Below are 6,160 nucleotides of genomic sequence, written 5' to 3'. Positions count from 1 at the left end.
CTCGGCTTGGGGCCATAGAGCTTTTCCAGGGCCGATTTGCATCAGGCAGAGACGCTGGGCAGAGTTTGTGGCTGTCTGCATTCTGCCGTCTGCGCTCAGCTGCTAATACTCACAGTCCCACAAGAGGCTCCGGCCTGGCGGTGACACTTTCACCACTTAGTCTCTAGCCGAGGGCAAGCGATAATCCACTCAGCCCTACTAAGCAGTTTGATAGCTCGGCCAGTGCTGAATCCACCTCCTGTTGGGGGAAGGGAAAACTCTCACACAGAGCACTCCCATACCTTGGAGCCGGAAATCGGTTTACATCTCTCCCTATTCTGCAGAGGAAGCTGGTAACCCCCTTGCCTAGGAGACCTACCCTAAAGGCTTTAAAACATGAATAAAAAGATGAAAAGAACAATCGACACCTTCTATGCAGAAAAAGAGCAGGTCAGCAAACCTGAAGAGACCTCAAACAGCAAAAATGCATCAGACTGTCCTCCTTTACATAATGCTCTCATAGAAGAGGCCATTAAAAGTCTCAAAAGAGAGTTAGAAGATAAATGGGGAAAGGAAAGAGAAGCCTTACAAGAGAGCAACAACTTCCTGAAATACGAATTGAAAAGTTAAAAAATTCTCAGGAAGTGCAGGAAACAAAATTGGTGAATTGAAAAGAAAATAATTCACTAAAAAAATTAGTGAAATGGAAAAAATTCCACAGACCAAAACAATACATTCAAAACTCAATTGACATATACAGAAAGAAGTAAAAAAGCTAACGAAGAAAATAATTCTTTAAAAATTAGAACTGAACAAATTGAAACTAATGATGCATTGAGACAGCAAGAATCAGTCAAGCAAAACAAAAAATGACAAACTGGAAAAACCACGAATTATCTACTTGCTAAAACGACAGACTTGGAAAATAGATCTAGGAGAGATAATCTGAGGATTATTGGACTTTCCGAAAACTATGATGAAAAAAAGAGCCTAGATACTATTTTACAAGAAATCATCAAAGAGAACTGCCCAGATGTAATAGAATCAGAAGGTAAAATAGGCATTGAAAGAATTCATCGAACACCTTCTGAAAGAAATCCTAAAATAAAACCCCAAGGAATATTGTGGCCAAATTTCAGAACTATCAGATTAAGGAAAAAATTTTACAAGCAGCCAAAAACCATTTAAATACCTGAGGTGCCACAATAAGGATCACCCAAGATCTGGCTGCCTCTACATTAAAGGAAAGAAGGGCCTGAATATGATATTCCGAAAGGCACAAGAACTTGAGATGCAGCCAAGAATAAACTACCCAGCTAAGCTGAGCATTTTCTTCCAGGGAAGAAGATGGATATCAATGAAACAAATGAATTCCATTTGTTTCTGAAGAAAAACCAGAACTAAACAAAAATTTGATCTCCAAGAATAGAGCTCAAGAGATGCAGAAAAGGTAAAAATAACTCTTGAGAATTGTATTTCTGTTGTGATATACAAAAGAATACATGTATAATTTGATTGTACTGATATAACATGAAAAAGGGAAGTAGATATGGAAAAGGGATGATGGCAGAATAAGGTGGGAAGGAGGGATAAAAGAGGGAAACCACATCCCACAAAGAGGCTAAGGAAACTTATCATATCTGAGGGAATTTAGAGAGGGGGAGGAACATTGTGTGAATCTTACTCTCATCAGAGTTGGCTCAAATTAAAAATCATTGACATTTGTTTTAGAGAAAATTCTCTCTCGCCTCATTAAAAACGGGGGAGAGGAAAAGGGAAAAGAAAAAGAGTAATAAGGGAAGGAAGGGGAAAGACTCAAAGGAGGGGAGGAGGGATTATAAAGAGGATAAGTATCGTGATACAAGAGGGGTACATAAGTTTAAAAGGGGAAAGAGGGTTGGGGAGGCAAGAATAAGTAAAGCACAATCTGGGGTTATTAGGATGGCAGGAAATACAGATTTAGTAATTCTAACTGTAAATGTAAATGGGATGAACTCCCCCATAAAGAGGAGGCAGATAGCAGACTGGATCAAAAGTCAGAACCCTACAATATGTTGTTTACAAGAAATACATTTAAAGCAGGGGATGCATATAGAGTAAAAAGTAAAAGGCTGGAGCAAAATCTATTATGCTTCAGGTGAAGTCAAAAAGCAGGGTAGCCATCCTTATCTCAGATCAAGCAAAAGTAAAAATTGATCTAATTAAAAGAGATAAGAAAGGAAACTACATCCTGCTAAAGGGTAGCATAAACAACGAAGCAATATCAATATTAAACATATATGCACCAAGTGGTATGGCACTCAACTTCCTAAAGGAGAAGTTAAGAGAGTTGCAAGAAGAAATAGACAACAAAACTGTAATAGTAGGAGATCTTAACCTTGCACTCTCAGAATTAGACAAATCAAACCACAAAACAAATAAGAAAGAAATTAAAGAAGTAAATATAATATTAGAAAAATTAGGTATGTTGGATCTTTGGAGAAAATTGAATGGAGATAGAAGAGAATATACTTTCTTCTCAGCAGTTTATGGAACCTATTCAAAAATTGACCATATATTAGGACATAAAGACCTCAAAATTAAATGTAAGAAAGCAGAAATAGTAAATGCTTTCTTTTCAGATCATGATGCAATAAAAACTACATTCAACAAAAAGTTAGGGGAAATAGACAAAAGTAATTGAAACTAAACAATCTCATCTTAAAGAATGATTGGGTGAAGCTAGCAAATTATAGATACAATTAATAATTTCACTCAAGATAATGACAATGATGAGACATCATACCAAAATTTGTGGGATGCAGCCAAAGCGGTAATAAGAGGGAATTTTATATCCTTAGAGGCTTACTTGAATAAAACAGAGAAAGAAAAGATTAATGAATTGGGCTTGCAACTAAAAAACTAAAAAGACCAAATTAAAACCCCCAATCAAATACTAAATTGAAATTCTAAAATTAAAAGGAGAAATTAAAAATATTGAAAGTAAAAAACTATTGAGCTAATTAATAAAACTAAGAGTTGGTTCTATGAAAAGCCAATAAAATAGATAAGCCTTTGGTAAATCTGATTAGAAAAGGAGGGAGGAAAATGAAATTAGTAGTCTTAAAATGAAAAGGGAGAACTTTCCACCAATGAAGAGGAAATTAGAGAAATAATAAGGAGTTATTTTGCTCAACTTTATGCCAATAAATTTGATAACCTAAGTGAAATGGATGACTACCTCCAAAAATACAGACTTCCCAGACTAATAGAGGAAGAAGTAAATTGCTTGAATAGTCCCATTTCAGAAAAAGAAATAGAACAGGCAATTAAACAACTCCCTAAGAAAAATCCCCAGGACCAGATGGATTTACATGTGAATTTTACCAAACATTTAAAGAACAATTGGCCCCAATGCTATATAAATTATTTGATAAAATAGGGAACGAAGGAGTCCTACCAAATTCCTTCTATGACACAGACATGGTACTGATACCTAAACCAGGTAGGCTGAAAACAGAGAAAGAAAATTATAGACCAATCTCCCTAATGAATATTGATGCTAAAATCTTAAATAAGATATTAGCAAAAAGACTACAGAAAATCATCTCCAAGATAATACACTATGATCAAGTAGGATTTATACCAGGAATGCAGGGCTGGTTCAATATTAGGAAAACTATCAATATAATTGGCCATGTCAATAACCAAATTAACAAAACCATATGATCATCTCAATAGATGCAGAAAAGCATTTGATAAAATCCAACATCCATTCCTATTAAAAACACTTGAGAGTATAGGAATAAATGGACTTTTCCTTAAAATAATCAGCAGCATCTATTTAAAACCATCAGTAAGCATCATATGTAATGGAGACAAACTGCAACCATTCCCAATAAGTTCTGGAGTGAAACAAGTTGCCCTATACGCTATTTAATATTGTATTAGAAACACTAGCTATAGCAATAAGAGCTGAGAAAGAGATTAAAGGAATAAGAATAGGCAATGAGGAAGCCAATTATCACCTTTGCCGATGACATGATGGATACTTAGAGAACCCCAGAGATTCTGCTAAAAGTTATTAGAAATAATCCACAACTTTAGCAAAGTTAGCTGGTTATAAAATAAACCCACATAAGTCATCAGCATTCTTTATATCACTAAAAATCCAACAGTCAGAGTTACAAAGAGAAATTCCATTTAAAGTAACTACTGATAATATAAAATATTTAGGAATCTATCTGCAAGGGAAAATCGAAACTTTATGAGCAAAATTACAGACCACTTTTAAACAAATTAAGTCTGATCTAACCAACTGAAAAATATTAAATGCTCTTGGATAGGGCGAGCAAATATAATAAAGATGACAATATTACCTAAACTAATCTATTTATTTAGCGCTATACCAATCAGACTCCCAAAAACTATTTTAATGACCTAGAAAAATAACAACAAAGTTCATATGGAAAAACAAAAGGTCAAGAATTTCAAGGAATTAATGAAAAAAATCAAATGATGGTGGCTTAGCTGTACCAGATCTAAAACTATACTATAGAGCAGCAGTTACCAAAACTATTTGGTATTGGCTAAGGAATAGATTAGTTGATCAGTGGAATAGATTAGGTTAGGATAAAACAGTCAACAAATATAGCAACCTAGTCTTTGAAAACCCAAAGATCCCAGCTTTGGGATAAGAACTTACTGTTTGATAAAAATTGCTGGGAAAATTGAAACTAATATGTGCAGAAACTAGGCATTGATCCATACTTAACCCACACCAAGATAAGGTCAAAATGGGTTCATGACCTAGGCATAAAGAATGAAATTATTAATAAATTAGAGGAACATAGGATAGTTTACCTCTCAGACCTGTGGAAGGGGAAGGTTTTTATGACCAAAGCAGAACTAGAGATCATTACTGATCACAAAATAGAAAATTTCGATTATACCAAACTGAAAAGTTTTTGTACAAAAAAAATAAATAAACTCATATTTATCAGAATGGAGGAGTATCATCTGTTAGTGAGAAAATGTGTTTCCCTTAAGACTTGATTCTATCTAAAGTCTGAAGAACTGAAGTCCCTGGAAAGACGGATTCACTAGAGAAGGAGAAAAAATGGTATTAATTAAGGAATATTGGGATCTTTTGTGTGTTTTCCAAAAATGTTCATGTGCTTCTATGAGACTTTTGCATTTTCTAAACTTGTAAAAAGAAGGTTCATCAAAAAGAAAATATCTATTATTTTCAATGATTGCATGGGATCTAGGAAACTGGTTACCCTTATCTGTGGAAAACTAACCCATAAGCTGTATTTGGAGATTTTTCTCAGAGTAAACTCTAAGAACATGAACCATAGAATTCAATTTGATATGGGGATGTAGTATGGTTCATATAAGCCAAGACTCAAGAAGTTCTGAACCATGGGTTATATCTGTGATTTGTATCTCCTCTGCAGTGGATGAAGTACTGGCTCTGGAGTCAGGCAAATGCAACTTCCTGAGTTCAAATCTGTCCTCAGAAATTACTAGCTGTGTGACCATGGGTGACTCATTTAACTCTATTTATCTCCATTTCCTCCTTTGTAAAATTAGCTGAATGGCAAACCACTCCAGTATCTTTGCCAAGAAAACCTCAGATGGGGCTGACAAAAGTTAGAAGAGGTTAAAATAAGTGAACGATAAAAACCATACTGTTTACTATGACAGCAGGGACTTAGTACCTTCTAAACTTTGAATCTTCCACAGTGTGAAATCTGTATGCAGTAGTCATGAAATAAATGTTAGTTCAAGAGAACTGTTTGGTTCTGCACACATATATTGTATCTAGGATATACTGCGACATATTTAACTTGTATAGGACTGCTTGCCATCTAGGGGAGGGGGTGGAGGGTGGGAGGGAAAAGTCGGACCAGAAGTGAGTGCAAGGGATAATGTTGTAAAAAATTACCCTGGCATGGGTTCTGTCAATAAAAAGTTATTATAAAAAAAAGAAAGAAAGAAATTTTAGTTGAATTCAATTGAAATCAGCATTTGTTATCTTCAAGATAGTTAAGTTGGGTAAATATTTGACCTTTTCATTCAATGACCCACTTTAAAGGGTGATGATAGAGGCCTGACAGCAATCTCTTATGGAGGATTCCATTTATAATATCAATTTATTATGTTTTGATACCTGTCTACCAAGTAACACTTGATACCG

This window comes from Sarcophilus harrisii, chromosome 2, assembly GCF_902635505.1.
Source record: "Sarcophilus harrisii chromosome 2, mSarHar1.11, whole genome shotgun sequence".
Taxonomy (NCBI): domain Eukaryota; kingdom Metazoa; phylum Chordata; class Mammalia; order Dasyuromorphia; family Dasyuridae; genus Sarcophilus; species Sarcophilus harrisii.
Note: the sequence above shows the minus strand (reverse complement) of the source record.